The sequence below is a fragment of the Zonotrichia albicollis genome, chromosome 14 (genome assembly GCF_047830755.1).
Source record: "Zonotrichia albicollis isolate bZonAlb1 chromosome 14, bZonAlb1.hap1, whole genome shotgun sequence".
In the NCBI taxonomy this organism is placed as follows: Eukaryota; Metazoa; Chordata; class Aves; order Passeriformes; family Passerellidae; genus Zonotrichia; species Zonotrichia albicollis.
In genome coordinates, this window is record NC_133832.1 from 5,677,660 (window position 1) to 5,696,647 (window position 18,988).

General features: G+C 57.1%; 1 protein-coding gene across 5 annotated transcripts in view; it reads right to left on the reverse strand.

Moving 5' to 3' along the window:
• NLGN3 (neuroligin 3) overlaps positions 1-17,953 on the reverse strand; it is a 40,627-nt gene extending 22,674 nt beyond the window's left edge. For 4 of the 5 annotated variants that reach the window (XM_074551708.1, XM_074551706.1, XM_074551707.1 and 1 more), the window contains exon 1: positions 16,991-17,150. The gene's annotated coding sequence lies outside the window, so the exon portion shown is untranslated. Of the gene's footprint in view, positions 1-16,990; positions 17,151-17,822 lie in introns of those variants that run through there. The other variant, XM_005484520.4, reaches the window with a different exon arrangement.
• Positions 17,954-18,988: the final 1,035 nt, after the last annotated feature.

Sequence of the window (18,988 nt, forward strand, 5' to 3'; positions counted from 1 at the left end):
TCCGTCCCACCCGCTTGTGGGCACTGCCCTCCGTGCCACCCGCTCCGTGCCCGGCAGGCCCGGAGTCCGAGCTGCGCTCCCCGTCCCGCCCGGGCTGGCAGCACCAGGAGGAGCAGCTGTGGCAGCCCCGGGGGAGGGGAGGGCACCGCAGATGGGGAGCCGCGGATGTGTCAGCGAGCAGAGCTCCTGTGCCAGGCAGCCCTCGCTGGAGGCTCTGTGGATCCTCAGCGCTCTGCCCTTCACCTCCCAGCACCGCCTGGCGCATTTCGGGCTTATGTAAGCGCTGTGAGCGCCCCCCGCCCGGGCTCCCCCCGCCGCCCCGCCGCTCCCGGGGGAGCCGGGCACGGGGAGCCCGCCCGGTGCTCCCATCACCGCAGCATCAGCCCCGGCAGTGCCGCTCCCCGGCGGGCGGATCCGCAGCCGGGTCCCCGCGGGAAGGCGGCGGTGGCTCGGGGGATGCTCACCGGTGCCGTCTCAGCCGCATGGGCTCACGCTGGGAGACACGGCGGCGGTGGCGAGTGAGTGAGCGAGGCACCTCCGCTCTGCCCCAGGGCATCCTGACATGCCCACCCGGCAGAGCTCTCCCAGGCTCAGAGGGGAGCAGAGTTGCCTAGAAATTATTGGAGCACAAAATAAGGGCTGTATGCAGATGGGAGTTTGCAGCTCTGGTGGAGGTTCAGTTGGGCAGGGATTCCACAAATAGAGAACACCTCATCCAATGAGGAAAATCCGCATGAAAAAAAACCCATCACCACCCAAAAAAAGAAACTAACCAAAAAACTCCCCCCAAATCTCCCAGACAGACAAACAGAAACCCACAAAAACCCCCATGCAAACAAAACACAACCAAAACCCCCCATAGAAGGTGTCTCAAATCTGTACTGCACATGGGCAGGCAACTCACTGCTGGTCATTAAGGGAATGGGCCCATGCTGTGCCTGCCCTCCTGATACACCCAAAGAACTTGGCAGCCTCAGAAATCAGGGTAACACAGTAAACAGAAACACTCATCTCAGGAAATCATGTTACTGCATTCAGCCCACCCAAGCAGCAAGGCCTGGCAGGGCTGGGCATGCAGGCACCTCTCCAGAGCCTGCCAAGGGAATGCAGGTGATGCCAGACAAGGAGGGCACTACAACTCTGCACATCACTCCCCTTCACCCCCTCCTGCCCCACCAGGCAGAGACAGAAACACCCCAGCAGGAGCACAACACCGCTGCATTATCCCCCAGTCAGATGCCAAAGCCTGAGAAACAAAAGCTGAGTCAAGGGCCAGAAAAACAGCTGAGGCACCCAGAGACCCCAGCTCAGCTCTGCCCACCCCTGCTGGAGCTGCCTCTGCAGCACAGTGCCTTGGCTGCCCTGCTCTGCCTGCAGCTCTGGAAGAAAACCATCATTCATCTCACATTCCCTGCTGCAGCGCTCCTCCTTCAGCAGGGAGCTGACCTTTGCCTGACAGCCCCATCCCAGGGGAGCAGGGCTGGCCTGGGACCCCCAGAGCTGTGCTCCCAAGCAGGATCTCAGAGGTGCTTCAGACCCATCACTGACACAGCTGGAAGGCAAACTGGCCAGTGTAAATCTTCTGCTTAGGTTCCTTCAGGTACCACAGGTTAGGACAGAGCTAATTATTAATGACTGTCATATCTAATTTGTATGACTGGAAGCTACAGGCAGCTTCCAGTCTTTATGATAGTGCATCCAGTGCTCCCTGCAGAGCCATTTCAACTGATCTGTCATCATTTTCTGTCTGCAGGAGCACCACAGCCCTGCCAGGGGTGGTTCACCAGCTGATTTCCCAGCTCCAGAGCTTCCTCATGGCTGCAGCCACATGCTGCCATGGGCACTGCTGCTGCACCAGCTCCTCCAGGAAAGCAATTTCATGGCACCAGGGAGTGCCACCACACAGCTGCCCAGCTGGGCTGTGCACACCAGGCACGGGGCTGAATTCACAACCCACTTTGCATCCGTGGAGCTTCCGCACGCCCACTGTAACCATCCTGTCCTGACACAATGAGGAATCTCTCTTTGCAAAGCACAGCCAGAAAACTGCTTCTTGCTACAGCTCTTCAGAATTATGTTATGATGATATTCCTCTGGGTTTTTGTTTAAACCTCATCCAGATCTGAAAAAACAAGGAAATCTGAAGACAAAAAAAACCCTAAGCTAAGATAGAATTAAATACACATTCTTAACTTAAACAAAATGATGCTACAGGACTAAAAACTGTCTCCAATTATGAGCTTTACAAATATGAGGCACAGAGGTGAGTTGCAAAAGTGATAGCCAAATATGTCCAGATAAGGAGATGCACAGTCAAGGCCCAGCAGCCCTAATGTTACTCCGGAGAGCCACAAAGCCTCAACACTCAAATACAGCTCACGGTGTTTTAACATTTGTAATTCCACATTTGGTTCCATCATTTTTTAAAGACTCTTTACGTCCATCTGCACATGTCCCCACAGCACAGAATAAAGGCACCCAAACAATCTCAGTGACATGCTTCTAAGCCTTCCTATGTTTGTATTTTTTTCAATTACAAACCCGAAAGATGATGCAAACCCTATATCTGAAATTCCCTGGGTTTCAAATGCCTGATTTGGGATAATTACAATACCCCTGTAACACATCTGATACCCTCATATTGCTGTTCTGTGCTCTGTGCTTTCTGATGTAACTTCATGTTAACATAACATTTAGGATGGGAATTTACCCTTAATTTAATGCTGACAGACTGCCATAAAAACCCAAGCTGAATCCCTTCCACTGTGGGCTGTTGCATGTGCCTTGCATTGCTGCCTGCTGCCTCAACAGCTCTTCAGCTTCTTGCTCTTCCAAAGCACGAGAAAGAACTGAGAGACCAGAGAAAGGACACTTGGTTCAGGGAAGCAATTCCCTTCACATCCCATGGGAGGTGGGAGCAAAACTTTCCCGGTTTTGCCGCCTCCAGCGCTGTCACTGCTGCCTCCAGCAGGGAAGCCAAACGTGTCCCCCGGCGAGGACGGGCTGCTGCCTGCCAGGAGCTGAGCCTGCCAACCACAAATGAAGCCAGAAATGAAACCAGGCTGGGCTGGGCGGGCTCAGCCAAACTGGGAATGCTCACACGGGCACTCAGTGAGAAACTGGGAGCATAAAGACACCGCAGGCATCCCAGGTCGCTGTGCCAGGCCGCGGGCGGGTGAGCAGAGGAAGTGAGGCTGCTTGCTCGTGGGGATGGTATTCATGTGCTCTGCAAAACAAATGCTCTATAGGTATTTCCACGGCCACACTGTCTGCCAGACGCTTCCTCCTCAACAAAGAGACGCTCTCCATGGAAACCTGGGCGGGTGGGATCCTCTGGAAGCCTCTCTGGCAGATGCATATTCAGGCATCTCACACCAGCCAGACAAGCCGGATCCACACCTCCCCTGGCAGGCGGCCGAGGAGCTGCCAGCAGCCAGCCTGCTCTGCGTTGGACCCTTCACGGGCCCAGCCTCCTGCCCTGGGGCACCAAGCCCCAGCTCAGCACCTCATGCTGTGGCTCTGTGTCCCACGAGGTTCAGAGCCAGGACAGATGGAGACCTCAAAGCACCCAGCTGGCACGGATGGATGATCTCCTTCCAGCAGCCAGCAGACAGGATGTCCCATTGCACCCTCCAGCCTTGTGCAGCTCTGCTCACCATCTGACCCCGCTGTACTTTGCTGAGAGCCCATGAACCCCAGAACAAACATGCACCCAGCAAGAGCATGAGAATCTTCTGCCTTCCCTTCTCCAGCTGAGCTCCAAACCTTTCCAGCAGCTCAGGCTGGTGCTCAGCTCTCAGGCAGCAGCACCTGCCAGACCCACTCCTCACCTGGCATCTTCTCAGCTGGGCAGTAACCCCAGCTCTCACCCAGCACCATCCCACCACTGCAGGAAGCCACAGGAAACCCTGGGGAGCAGAGAAGCTGCAGCACAACTGGACTGATGTGCTTGTGCAGCCCCTCAAGAGCATCCCTAAGCCTGCAGGTCCCACCACAGGTCGTCACCCTTGCAGGGCACAGGCAGATGTTTGCAGGTCCCACAGCACTGTGGGGCATTTCCCAGGTCCATCACAGAGCTGGTGAACGGGGATAGATGGCTCACAGTTACACTGAAAGGGACATGTAGGGTTTCACAAAGGTCTGCCCTGCTCCTGCTGCTGCTCTGCTTTTCCATGAATGACCTAAATGACAGAACAGAGTACGTTTCAAAATCTGCACGTGGCACCCCAGAGCTTCAGAGGCCAGGATAGGAGCTTGACATGCTCCTGACAGGCTGGGAAAAGGGCTGGGAGATGATGGACAGGACTATAAGGCATTGGGAGGCAAAAAAACTGCACAAAGAGGCCACAGAAGAAGAGACAGCAGCAGTTCTGCCACAAGGGTCACGAGGGCTACAGGTGAGTACAAACTGAACGTGAGCCAGCATATCATTGCCACAAAAAAAGGCAACTACAGCAGGATGTGTGAAAGGCCAGCTTACACATGAAGTAATTACTCCCCTTTCAGCTCATAAAGACACACCAAGTAATTTTACTGTTGTCCAGAGAACCAGTTCATTCCCCAAAAGATTTGGACCAACTGAGAGAGGCCATGGGAGACCAGCAAGATCATCAAAAAGCTCTGGAGAAATGTCTGGAAGATTGGGATTAGTCTAGACAAGAAAAGTCACAGGGCACAGTTTTATAACATGCAAAGGCCACTGCAAAAAAGTTCAGAACACTCTGCCCTTTTGTGCTAGGTAGGAGACACATCCATATTGAGAAAGAAAAGTTAAGTGTACACCAGGAAAAGTTAAAGCACGCCATGGCTATCTGCAAAGGGCAATGGATGGGCCAAGTGATTCCCAGCAGCTCCCCCAGCCCAGTCTCCCACATTCCTCATTGCCCTGGCTGGCAGCTCTGCCCCTGCCCTCATTCATTCAGCATTTGTCACCATCTGGGCATGCACATCCACCCTGGCCACGAACCCTTCAGCATTCAGGCTGCAGAGCAGGGCACTCAGGAGCACCATGGAGCCCAGAACATCCATTCTCCACTCTGCAGGGGCCTCTCCCAGAGTCCAGGGCTGCCCAGCTCACTTTCCTCCTCAGGCACATCTGCAGCCCCCATATGGAGACACCAGAGTCACCCCAACGGGACAGAAGGAAAAGTTACAAACCTCACCCTCCTTTGCACCAAACCTGTCCCTATGCCTGTCCCAGCTCCGACCCACAGCAGCACCAATATTTTAAGCTGCACGTCAGCAGCCTGGGAGACACTCCAGTGCACATCCTTTGCCCTGGGGAGAGGATGAGGCACCACGTGAGAAGTGTCAGCTCAGTTCCCCAACGCTGCGAGAACATATGTGGGACAGAAGCTCTTTGACAACTCCCAGACACATGCCAAGATCCTCGAGAGCTTCCATTCATAACAGAAGAATGTTACTCCAAATCCCTAGAAACAGACAATTTCAAGAGCCACTTCTGCCGTGGTGCCAAAGGCCTCCTGCTGCAGTATGGCCTGTCACCATTGGCTCCAGAGCCTTTCATGGGTTCTCCATGAAGGAGCCAAGCCAGCCTTGGGAAGGACACCAGGGGCAAAGCAGAGCTTTCCCTTGCCCACATCTCAGCCTTTCCAGACACTCCTGGTGTTGAATGTCAGCACACTGCTCCATGCCCGGCTCCAGCAGACACACTGCCCAGCAGGTGAGACAACCTGGATCATTTCCAACTCTTGTTTAGCATCAAGAGCTCCAAAAATGCAGGAGGTTTCTCAGTGTCACTGAGCTGTGACTGCTGGTGCTGCTGAAGGACAGCCTGTGAGCACTGCAGCAGGGACAGTGTTGGGGTCAGCACCCAATATTGCTGATGCAAGAAGAAGGTGACCACTGTAGAGAGCCCAAGGACAACTGTGCTTGGAAGCCTGGAGCTTTTTGGAGTGGGCTACACGCTCACCTTGAGTTAGTCCAGATTTTGAATGACCTTCCCACTCACTGCTTCCCGGGAGCCTGGTGGAAAGCTGAGCAGCCAGGGCCACATGGCACAGCCCACAGCTGCTGTGGGAGCAGCAGGCTCTGCAGGACAGGCACAGGGCAGTGGCAGCAGCCTCTCGGTGCACTGACGGGTTCCCACATGGCTCAGGGAGAGCTGCTGGCAGCAGGCTATTTATTGCCACGTTCTGCATAGAAATAATCTGGATTAGCTCACATTATGGCTTTCCTGAACCCAGCATGAAGACACAGTGGCAGTTTTTCTCTCCCTCACCTTGCTGTTTTCGGTTTCAGCGTACAAACAAACACTCACCTGCAGGGGCAGAGCTTAGGGAGAAGCACAGGTGAACCCATACTCACTCCGCAGCCCGGGTGGCGGAACCGGGACCGTTCTCGGAGCCCCAGAACCGGCAGCCCCGGGATGTGGCACCGCTCCGTGCCGGTGAGCGGGGCCGGGCGGCGGCACCGGGGCCGTTCTCGGTGCCCCGAGCGCGGCCGGAGCCGCCCGCAGCCCCGGGAGCTGTCCCGTCAGCACCGCCCGGGCCCGGAGCCGCGGAGGGGACACCTCGAGGCTCCCGAGAGCTGCCCGGGGTGCAGAGGGAGTGCTGAGCTCTCCTCCCGGGTGCCCAGCCACAGCACACGAGGGATCGGCTCAAAGCCGTGCCGGGGAAGGCTTGCACTGGGCCTCAGGAAGCATTTGTTCAGCCAGAGGGTTGTCAAACACGGGAACAGCCTTCCTAGAGAGGTGCTCGATGCCTCAAGCGTGTCGGTGTTAGAGAGGCATTTGGACAACGCCCATAACCTCATGCCTTAATTTTGGGTCAGCCCTGAGTGAGCCAGGCAGCTGGCTGGATGATCATTGTAGGTCCCTTCCAGCTGATTCTATTCTATTCTATTCTATTCTATTCTATTCTATTCTATTCTATTCTATTCTATTCTATTCTATTCTATTCTATTCTATTCCATTCCACTCCATTCCATTCCAAGCAGTGCTTCACAAATAAATATTAGGATTGCTGCACCTCTGGCTTTGTGCAGGCAGGTGGCTGACAATGCAAAAGTGCATCCACAGAGCCCTGGAATTTCCAGACGAGTACTCAGGAGTGAGCTGACAGACAATCTGCTTTCAGCAAGCCCTTGGCACCAGCACAGAGTTCATGCCAAGACAACTTGCTCACTCTCCCACACATCACAAACAAGCATCAGGCACCTACTCCAAGGCAATATAATCTCCCTCAAATCTGTGATCAACACTCCACAGCTAACAGCCCAAGTGCAAATCTCACCCAGCGAAGAGAGAGCTGACTCCAGCAGCAGCATTCCCCTCACTTCCTTCTCCAGCTTCAGGAAGCCACACACTGACATTATCCCACCTGCTCAGCACCATCCCCCTCACATCTGCCAGAGTGATGCTTCCTCTCCTAAATAATTGCCCTGGAAACCACCATGGCTAACAGGGGCCATTTTTAAAGTTAACAGGGGTCATCATGACTGAACTGTGTTAGGGAGCAATTACATAAGACCAAGGCTCTTATCAATAAGCTTCTGAAAGTCCAAGTCCAAACACATTAATATTTCTTATGTTAGCAAAAGCAGGTTTGAAGTCTAATAAAGAAAGGAGACTTTGGTGACCCACAGAGGCTGGCTCAGTGACACCCCCATTTCTGAAATGCCTGAAACTGAGGCAAGTATGAAACCAAGCTGCTGAGGCCATGTCCTCACCCAAAACTCTCTCATACCCACCTCTCAGGCTCCCTTCTGGGCACCCAGCCACACAAAGGACAGGAAGGAATGGGCCATGGGCAACGTGCACCATGTCCTACCCATAGCTGGGCTAGAACAGCTCCAGACACCTCACACCAGCCCCAAGGAAGGCTCAGGAAGCATCAGTGGCTGCAGGCAGGGCGAGTGTGAGCACAGCCAATGCTTTCCATGGACTAGTGTGGGCTGGGGGAGGCTCTATAAATGTAAGGAGGTGGGCTGGGCAGAGAGGAACCGGCTGCAGCTTAAAATACATGGACTTCCTGCAAATGTGATTAGGAGGGTGGGCAACAAGATCCAAAAGTGTTCTGAATGGGAACAGCTTCATCCAAAATAAGTTGTCAATGTTTCATTTCTACTGACTGAAAGCAGGAAGCCAAATGCATTAATCAAGGGCTGAAATCTACACAGTGGCTTTGGAGCCTCTGGTTTCAGCAGCAGAGCCAGTAAAGGACTGTTTCTTTTACCAACATCTGCCCTAACCAACCATTTCTGCCTAACATCACTTTTTATCAGCTCAGAAAGATTTTGCAGGGCAGAATTGTGAAACAGGTCATGGAAGTAATCTGGAATAAAGGTAATAAAACCCAGGACAAAGAACAAAGATGAAGGAAATGGCTGGAGACAAGCAGGAACTAACTTTTGCACAGAAGCTGAAACATGATATAAGTTTTCTAGTGAAGAGATAAGGTTACAAGTTATCTGGCAGTGTACAAGAGCCATCTTTGTGCACCATGTGTCACCACCACCTTGTCTTGTACCATGAAACACCAACCTGTGGAGCAGGATGAGTCAGTGGGGAGGATCTGTCCCTGTGCCAGGGGGGCTGTGGGCCATCCCAACAGAGTCACTCACGAGGTCACAGTGCAGGCAGCAGAGCCTCGTGTGCTCCCTCAGGGTGCAGGAAAGGCTGGGCATTGCAGTCTAGCTCCAAATTGTTTCCTCACTGCAGGCTCTTTGCCCAGGAAAGCCATCCCAGGAGATGTTTGAGCTCACTGTCCACACCACCCCCACCTTGTTACAACAGTCCCACCGCCAGGTGAACAGGAGACAGGCTCTGCACAGACACAGGAGCCCAGAGGCTGGGATGCAGGGCTGTGCCAGCCCCTGCTCCCGAGCTTCCCACAGCTGGGAGAGCTGCAGCTCCTGTCCTGTGCCAGAGATGCCCCAGCTGAACTCCAGCCCATTGCCCTACTGTGTGCCCCAGCACATCCCACTGGACTCTACAGATGCTGAGTTTTGTGATAGTGTGAGTGGCCTGACCAAAGGCCAAAGGTGATTTTCTGGCCATATTGCAAACATCCCTTTGAGCCTACTGGCACCAGCAGTGACCCAGAGCTCCATGACACTGCAGCTTGCCTGGGGGCACAGTTAGTCCCAGCTCTCTGTGGCTGGCCTGGGAGACCACGATGATCCCCTCCACACAGCACTGGACTCTTCATCTACAGCAGAGGGCTGCTCTGTGGGAAGCAGGGAGGGGGATACCCAGCCCTGGGACAGGAGATGGGGAGCAGTGACCACTGGTACCAAAGCACAGGCAGGACAGAGGACGGGTCTGCATCTGCCAATGCTGCAATGCGTGTTCCCTCTGCTCCCACCAGCGAGCAGCTTTCACTGGAAACATCAGAAAGATCCAGATGTGGGGGCGGGAAAACGCCATTACTGCTGGAAGCACCATGGACTCCTCCATCCTCAGCACCACCCTGCAAGCTGTCCGTGGCAGGGGCCACCAGGTCCCTTTCCCTCCCAGCGTGCCCCCACAGGGCAGGGGACACCATCCCGGGGCAGGGGACAGCATCCTGGGGCAGGGGACACCATCGCAGCACAGGGGACAGCATCCTGGGACAGGGGCCACAATCACAAGGCAGGGGACAGCATCCCAGTGCAGGGGACACCATCCCAGCACAGGGGACACCATTGTGGGGCAGGGGAAAGCATCTCAACATAGGGGACACCATGCCGGGGCAGGGGACACCATTACAGGGCAGGGGACAGCATCCTGGCACAGGGAACACCATCCTGGGACAGGGGACACCATCGTAGCACAGGGGACACCATCCCAAGGCAAGGGAAAGCATTCCAAGGCAGGGCACACCATGCCGGGGAAGGGGACACCATGCCGGGGCAGCACCTGCCGGCAGCGCTCCTGCGGAGCCGGGGCCGCACGCCCCGAGCCAGGATGACACAGCTGAGGGCGGCACATCCTGCAGCAGCCACCGCTGCTCCGGGCTGACGTCAGCCTCCGCAAGAGCTGGCAGGCAGGACACGCCGAGCATGCGGGCCCGACACCGCCCGGCTCCGGCACACGCCGTGCCCGGCGCTCCCACCGGCCACGATTCACCTACACATTGAATGTCACACTCCAGAGGAAGGCACAGGTGCTGGAGGAGCCCCCTCCGCTCTGCACACCTGCCCTGCCGCCCGCCCCGCCCCGGGGCTGGGCACGGCCGGGGCTCCGGAGCGGCTCCTGGGCACGGCACAGGCGGCAGCATCGGCTCAGCAGGGCAGCCCCGGCACAAGGGACAGCCCCGTGTGCTGCTGGCACACACGGCGTCCAAACCCGCCCATCTGCAGCTGAACCAGAGAAAAGCCCATCCCGGAGTTATCGGTTTCCCCAGAAACCCTCCAGGCTTTCCCAGGAATTCTGGAAACGCACAGATTTGGTATGTGCTCCAGTGAGCACCTAAGGAGTTTATACAGCTGTCACAGCCAGGGACCACCACCAGCACGGACTGTGCGTGTGCACAGCTGGCAGCACGGACAGATGTGGTGTCTGTCACCCCGGAGGGACTCAGAGAGCCCAGGGGTAGGTGCAGCCCATGACAGCCTCTACCCTCCAGAAGCAGGGGAGCCTCCTCTCAACAAGGCTCTCAGCTGTTCATGCTCCCAAACCAAACCCAAAGCTGGCGTGACTAAGCAGACGACCATGGAAGCACCCTGGACTGGAGCCTGCAGCTCCACAAAGTCCTGCTCATGCAGTCAGGGCTCACTAGAGACTGACTGTAGGTCAGGCAAGCCAGCAGCTAGAAAGGAAACCCATTCAAATTTAATCCAAAATGTATTTTCTATTTTGCCTTGTAAATTTATCCTCCCATATTTTCTATCTTCAAGCACAAAAAAGCAGAAAGCCTAAAACCTCTGGCAAAAAATCCTTTAATGTGTTTTACTGCAAATACCACCTCGTGTTAAGGAATAAGCTGGACCGGAGCAAATCAGGCAGCCTGGGGATGCCCTGTCTCTCCAGAGGGAGCAGACCAGAATGAAGCAGGACAGACAGGCGTGCTGCAAGCACCAACAATGCCAAGGAAAGTCAAGTCCAAGTGCCAAGAGAGCTCTCGTGCTCCCTGCTGCTCCTCAGAGTCCCTGAGCACAGCTCTGCCCAGCAGATGCCCACTTGGAAGCATCACGCCCGGCGGACACAGGAGGAGTTTTTGGTTACAAAGAGTAGGAAACCAATTGGCTTCTCTTACAGCAGCTCCCTGCCCAAATCTGCAATCTCAGATTCTCATCCAGAGACCCTAGTGGCAACAGAGACCAAAAAGACAGGATAGGAACAGAGATTGTTTCTTTCTTGAGGCACAGGACAGCTGCTATCCGTGGGAAATTTTGGGTTGTGGTTGCAAGGACACCTTTGTGCTGCTGGCTGGACACTTCCCTCAGTTCTCCTGAAACTAATAAGGATGAGAAACAGCATCCTCTCCATAAGGTAGAGCCTCACTTGACCTCATTCTGCTGCCTGCCAGCCAAACCCCACTGGGGACTGCTGGACCCCCTGCTCATCCCTGCATCCTCCTCTCCTAGCCCACTTCTCCCACAAGAAGCCAACTGCTCCCAAACCAAGGCTCCATCTCCCTGCTGTCCTTGCATGCCTCTGGACTGCTCAGGAGCTGGGGAGCAGCCCTCTGACATCCCACACTCCCCAAGGTAAGGCTGAACTGGACCCTCATGAGTAGCAGGACGTGAATCTTTTTTCATCTGAGGATAAAACCAGAACAAAACTGACACTGATGTGTATGAGAACAGGCAGAGGCAGGGGCTTGGAGGAGGGGGAGATGAAGATCAGTGTGGTGATCCCACAGTGCCTATCATGTGCAGCAAGTACCAGGGAACTGGGACAGCTCTGAGACTCCAGCCCTGCTGCCAGCGTGTCCCTGTGCCCAGGGAACCAGAGCTGTCAGGGAACACAGCAGGAAAGGATATTGCCATTCATTTTCAAACCAGCTGAATTAGCACCTATCAGTGGACAAAAGCCTGTTGGAGGTCTCCAGCAAAGGGCCCTGTGAAGCCAAGGCTGGGTGCTTAGCACAGGTCCTGTGCACCTCCACCACGTGGGGAAAGCATCCCATGCTCCCAGTGAGGGAGCAGGAGTGGGCATGCATCTACCACCCTGTGCCAACAGAACTGGGTGGGGATAATCCCATCCTTCTTCACAAAGCCCAGTGCTCCCTCCTAGCTCCACACTCTCTGGGGGCAGAATGTCATGAAAATAACAGAGCAGACCAAAAGCCCACCTTGCTCTGTGCACTTGCAAGCAGCCAGAAGCACAAGCAGTTCACAGCTCAGCAGCTGCCCAAGCCATAGGTGGATCTCAGTGTATTTATTAGTTCTGAGGGAACCTCTTGTCCTTCTTGATATCATCCCATTTCTCCTGAAACTAATGCAAGCTTTTGCTCTTCATGACACCTTCTCCTGAGGACTTTTGTGATTTGATAACACATCTGCAAGAGGCAATGCCTCTCCTCCTGTTTGGCACCTCCTGAGAGCTTAATTTGATGTGACCTTGTACTTGTATGAAAATAAACAATGCACAGTTAACCTCTATCGCTTCTCTCCCGGCCTCCCGTAGACACATCTTATCCATCTTCTGTTGTTTCCTTTCCAGCCTGAAGAACTCTGCCTTATTTAGCCATTTTTTTTTGCAGAGAGGCCACCAGACCTCTGACCAGCTCTGCTGCAACTTCCAGGCATTTGACTCCACAATGATCTCAACACCCACACATCTCTCCCGAGCTCCCCTGTGGGCAGCTCTAGAGACAGAGACACAGAGCAACCCCTGTCCCTTCCCCTCCATCACTGTCCCACGAGTCCTCAGGTTGCTCAGTGGTGCCTGGAGTTATGTGAGGGCAGAAAAAAGACACGAAGGCAGTTGGGCTCACACATTCACCTCCACAGCTCCTGCAGCACTGGAGGCCAGCACTGGACATGGACAGGAACACCTCCCCAGTGAGTGCCACAGACATTTTGGCCACGTTACACACTTGGGAGCCTTCTCCCACTCCTTTAGAGCAGCACCAATGCTGAATGAAGGCCAAGTCCCTGCAGCCCCTGATCATCAAAAGGGCATTCCCAGCAGTCCTCTCCCCAAGCCCATCTCAGAAGCCTCCTGACCAAGCTTTTCCCAGCCATCCTTGCCCTGAGCAGCCCAGGCCCAGACCCAAACAAGGCTCATGCACTGTACAAGCCCTGTAACATGCTCTCTCTGCAACCTTTCCCAAACTTTGCCACCTGTTCTGCTGGCACGGCCAGAGCATCTGGCCACCAGGCAAAGTTTCAACTCTGCTTGCCAGGCACCTTACAGGATATGCTTGCACTGAGGTGCAGCTTGAAAATAACAGATGTTACTCCTCTCTTCTGCATTTTGCAGTGTCAGGAACCAGGCTTCTGTACCAACAAGCCTCTGAGCTCCTTGCCAAGGTGGTCTCACCCCAAACAGCACTCCCAGCACAAAATCCTGCCCACAGACAGCCCCTGCCACGTGCTGTCCCTGCAGCCAGGCAGACAACACAGCAAAAGGAATGCACTGCAGGAGCAGAGCTTCCACACACAACTTCAAGACTTAGCAGGAGCACAGGTTTCACCATGGACTGCAATGCCACATGACTACTGAGCCCAGACAAGCCTCCAAACTGCACATCACCTCCCAGCCAGGGAAAACTTCCAGGAGCTACACAAACCAGACAGGACCCGGCAGCTGCAGCCAGAAGCACCCATGTCTGTGCACTGCTCCCTCTTCATCCCCATTTCCTCTCAGTCAGACTCGCTCCAGGGTCTGAATGATGTGGGTTCAAACTGGCAGCTCTGGCAATTGCAGGACCATTTATTCATTCCCCTCACACCCACAGCAGAATCCTGCTGAGGCCAGCAGCACACAGTGCTGGTCACAGCCTGCTCCCTGCCCCCAGCTCTGGGGAGTACCACGCTAGGAGACCACCAGAGCACTCAGCCCCCCATCCAGCACCACCCAGCTCAGAGCCAGCTCTCCCTGAGTGCCCTGGTACCAGGATCCCGCCTGAATCCAGCCTGCCTCCTGCTGCTGAGGTGAACTGTGCTGCCTGTGACCACCTCCCCTCCACAACGCCCTTGGCTGCCTTTCAAAGCACTGTCAGTGGCAGCCAATAACCACAGACCACCAGCAGAGCAATCCTGTCTGGGATCCACGGGGAGCCGGCAGTTCCAAGGACAGAGCCAAGGACCCTGCCCCATCCCTCTGCACTCGGTGCACAGCCCCAGGGTGGCAGACACACAGCCCCTCTCTGCTCTGAGATCCCACTGGCTCCTCTGCAGCTCCACAACTTGTTGCACAGGCACACGCTCCATGTCCCCATCCCTGCCACTGCCCACCATCCTTCCACCCTGCTACTGTTACTGCATCCCTCCAGCTGCCCCCAGGGCAGCAGGGACACCTCCACACTGCCCTGGCTGAGGCCACAGTAGCTCCTGGACAGCCAAGAGAGCTTCCTTCTCCCCTGCCTGCTGCAAAGAAATAGCTTCTAGAAGGAAGGATGCAGGAAGATGGCAGCAAATTGCCTGGGAAGCAGCAGACTCGCTGTGGCTGGGGGGTTTAGGAGCTGGCTGAGCTGATGCTGTTTGGGAATTGCTTAGGTGGAGCTTACAGACTTGATGACCTCAAGGTCCCTTTCTTATCAGCTGTCCTAAAATACCTCCTCCCTTGACACAAAGGCAACGTGGACCTGCCAGAGGATTTTGGCAGTCACCATCTCCTTGCTTTTGCACGCGGACGTGATCCTGATCAAAAGACACCTGGAACAAATCCCCGTCTGTGCTGGATGTGAGCACCCAGAGCAGCCCCCACAGAGCGCCAGGACAGACACAGCCACCACATCTGGAGCCTCAGCACAGTGCCCTGCCAATTCTCACGCTGCCTCCTGAGGCTTTGGCAGGGCCCTGTCCCCAGGCAGCTGCTCAGGAGCTGCACTCATGGTTCCCTGGTTCTGGCTGCCCTCACCACCCTGCTCTCGAGCACCTTCCCTCCAGCCCTTTGGGACAAAAGCCTCTACACGGGCTCTGGAAAAGAAACAGCCCCAGATGAAAAGGGCAGGGCAACCCCTTTGGCACGGGCTCAATCCTCCTCTCTGACAAGGCTGCCCTAGATGCTCGCTGCTGTTGAGAGTGGGCAGTTGGAGGCTGTGCAAGGCAGCACCAAGCAGACCCTGCCAAGACGGGCTCTGCAGCTCCCATTCCCTCAGCACAGAGCTGTGCAGGCCCTCACACCCCTGTCCAAGGGCTGCCCTGCACCTTGGCAGCTTCTGCTGGTGCTCGGGAGGTTGGGAGCTGCGTGTTTGCAGGTGTCCAACCAAACTCCACATCCCGACTGCACACGTAACCATGGCAACTGCACATGCGAGTGGCAAAGCCTCGAGCCCGGCTAACTGCAAATGCAAATGAAGCAAACACATGCACAGTGCTAAAAGTGTGACCTCTAAATGTCAGCCTTTAACCATTTTGCAGACACCAGCTCTGGTGGCGGCCACCTGCAGCCTGCAGAGCAGGCAGAGCTCTGGTTCCAGCGGGGAGCTCTGGGTGCCCAGCCCTGCAGCAGGTGCTGCCATGGGTGCTGGGGTGGACGTCTGGCACGGGCATTTCCCAGAGCTGAGAGTCACTCCTGCCTTGTCAAGCAGCAGCTCCCTCTCTGAGGACACATCCACTCCTTACCCAGCTGGCAGATGCTCCCAGTTCCACAGAAGAGCCTGGTTTGCTGAGGAAGGAAGGTCCCAGCAGGCTGACACAAAGCATGGCCAGCACAGGGGCTTGTGGGGAGCTGGCTCTGCCATCACCTGGGGCTGAGCCAGCAGCAGCATCAGATGAGGCACTCTCAAAGGATGGAAGGAAAATCCCAGCCTTTCAGGGATGTCATGTCAGAGCCACCTCCCTAAGGGAGGTCTGTGGCCTTGGGAAAGGCTGCTGGCTGAGGCATAAGGAGGTGTCACCATTTGGGAGAGTGTGGTCCACAAACTGACTGGCTGGACAAAGGTTTCAGGTCCCTCACCATTTCTCTCCCTTGCTGCTGACAGCACTGGATGCAGACAGACCCCAGAAGTGACCAGCACCCACCACCCTGTCCTGCTCCGTGGCTTTGAGCACGAGGGAGTCAAGCTCAGGTGAGCGGTGCCAACTCCAGCCACAGCCCCTGCACCCAGCACCCCGCTCAGGGACGGGTGGGTGAATGGATGGATGGACATCTGGGCTGCTGCCCCGCTCAGGGATGAGTATGGCCAGCTGTTTGACAGCAAGCCTGCCTCCAGTGAGGTCCCTGGCCCAAGAGGGAAACAGGGAATGTCCTTTCACTCCAGGAGCCCAATGGCTAATGTCATTCCTAATGCTATGCCAAATAAACTGAGCCAAGGGGATCTCCTGCCTGCCCTTGACCTAGGGATGCTCACACCAGCAGCCTCATGCCTGTCAGCACCAGGAGCATCCTTGCACCCCAAATAACCCACCCGCAGTACCCACAGCGCACCACGGACACCCCAGAGCCCCGGGGAGGATCCCAATTCCCTGGAGCGAGGCGCTCCAGCCCGGCGAGCCGCGCTGCCCGCTCGGTGCCGGGAGTGCCGGGCCGGGCCGAGCGGTGCCCGGCGGATGCGGGGCGGGGGCCGGGATGCGGGCCGCGCAGCTGAGGCGGGCGCACAATCCCCCTTTCAGCACGTCGCCATGGCAACCCGCCGGCTCGCCGCGGCCGCTCATCCGGCCCCGTTAACCCTCGCCGTTACCGCCGCCGCCGCGCTCGGCCCCACCCGTTAACCCCTGCCCCGCCGCGCCCCGCTCCGACGCCCGGCTCCGGGACCGCGACCCGAACCGGGACCACCCCGCGTCCCGAGAGCCCCGCGGCCGGAGCGGCGGCCGCCCCCAGCCCCGCGCCTCGGGGCCGGTCCGGTCCCGTCCGGCCGCCCTCCCCATCGCGAGCGGCCGCGGGCCGTGCCGTGCCGGTCCGTGCGGGGCGGGGCGGGGCGGGCGCACTCACCGTCGGGGGCGGCGGCGCGGCTGGGCCATGCCGGTGGCGGCGGCGGCTGCCCCGCGCTCCGCTCAGTCCGGCCCGACCCCGCACCGGGAGCGCGCGGCGCGTGCACGGCGGAGGCGGGCTGGGGAGGGGCCGCTCCGCTGCACCCCTTCATTGCCGCCGCGCTGCTCGGCACCGCCGCCCGAAACCGGCACCGGCACCGCGACCGCCCCGATCGGACATCCCGCGGCCCCGCCGGCCGGGCCCGGTACCGCACGGCCCAGCACCCGCACCGCCCCGGTCCCCGCGCCGAGGGGGTGCCGCGCCCGCCGAGCGCCGCACAGTCCGGTACCGCGCCCTCCGGGTACCGGCAGCGGCCGCACCTGCACCCCGGTGTCCCCCAGGCCCCCCAGACCCGCCCTGCTCGCGGCACCGGCACCGCCCTGCCATCGGCCCTGGGCGGAGGGGGTGACCCCCGCATTCCCGACCGGGACACCCGCACAGCCCGGGGCAGCCCGCACGGCCCCAATGAAGGATCCCGTCTGTGGGGGCATCCCGGCACGGCCCCGGGCATCCTGCGCTGTCCTGTGCACACAGAACCCTGCCCCACTGCAGCCTGTGCGTGCCCCAGCCACGCTGCCAGGGTCCCTCTGCACCCCGGGGGTGCTGCCCCGGCACTCCCCACGGCAGCCGGAGCACCCTCCAGCCCCGGCACATTCCCCACCGCGGGGGAGCGGTCCCCGCCTCTCGCACTGCCCCGCAGTGCCCAGCGGGTCTGGGGAGCATTCAGCAGGTGCTCGGTGTGGGCGCCCCATCCCAGCCTCAGCCTCGGGCCCGGCCCAGCCCTGCCACGCACCGGGCTCCTGTCTCAGCAGCCACGCAAAGGCTCCCAGCAGCACCGCGCAGCGAGACCCAGCACCTCTGTCATTCCCCTCCCTGCATGGGGGTATTTTCTCCTCCCACTCATGGCCTCCTGGCAGGAGCCGCCTCTCCTACAGCCCGCCGCTGCCCATAGCAATGTTTCAGTCTTGCCTGATGGGATTACAGAAATCATTTGAAGCAGGGCATGGATTTGGGTCTTGATGGATGTATCTGATTGCTGCCTCCCTCTGCCATTGCCAAGGTAGCATCAGCTGCGATGCCTCCACAGAGCAGGCACCGTTTCCTGTTTAAGATGTTTGCATGGCAGAATCTGAAGGGCAGCAATTAATTTCAACTCTCCCACACACCTCTGCCACCTGCACTTAATCTGTGAATGTGCAGTGGCAGAGAGATCCCTGCACCCCAGTGCAGGCTGGGCTTCACCTGCCCCAGCTGCTGCTGCAGAGCAGGGCAGAGCTTTCCTGCTTCTCCTGCCCTGCTACCTCTCCCAGGGACTGCTTATGGGTGGTCAGGAGCTTGACTGATTTTATTGCTGGCTTGTTACACACAGGATGTATATAGGGCATACCAATATAGCTCACCCTATTTCATATATATATATATATATATATATATATATATATATATATATATATAATGCATAGAGGGTGAGCTGCAAGCTGCCACCCACTATGCCGTTGAACAGGCAACACTGCCTGGGATGGCTGCACAACCCTGCCCTGTGCTTACCAGGGCTCATCGGCTCTGAGCAGCATCTTGAAGGGGGCCCTGGATCGCTGCTGAGCTGCCCTGCAGCAGGTAGGGTATCAGGCATAGCTCACTGTGTCCTGCTCCCCAGCAAAACCAGTCCAGGATGGGGTGATGGAGCACGGCTGCAGTGGTGCCTGCAGGAGTGCTGGGTACTCACACAGCTGCTCCACGCCCAGCTTCAGTTGCTTGACTGAGCAGTGATTGATTTTCTTGCACAACACCAGTTCTGACAGTGCCTGACAAGCCACCTTTGCCCAGGCTATGGTCCGTGGGGACCCTCCATGCCAGGCTGCTGGGTGAGTGTGCAGGGCAGAGCCTCTTCAGCCCATCCATCCCCCACAATGCATCAAGATTTGTTTCAGTCTCGGGTTTCTCCTCAGCTGCTGGGCG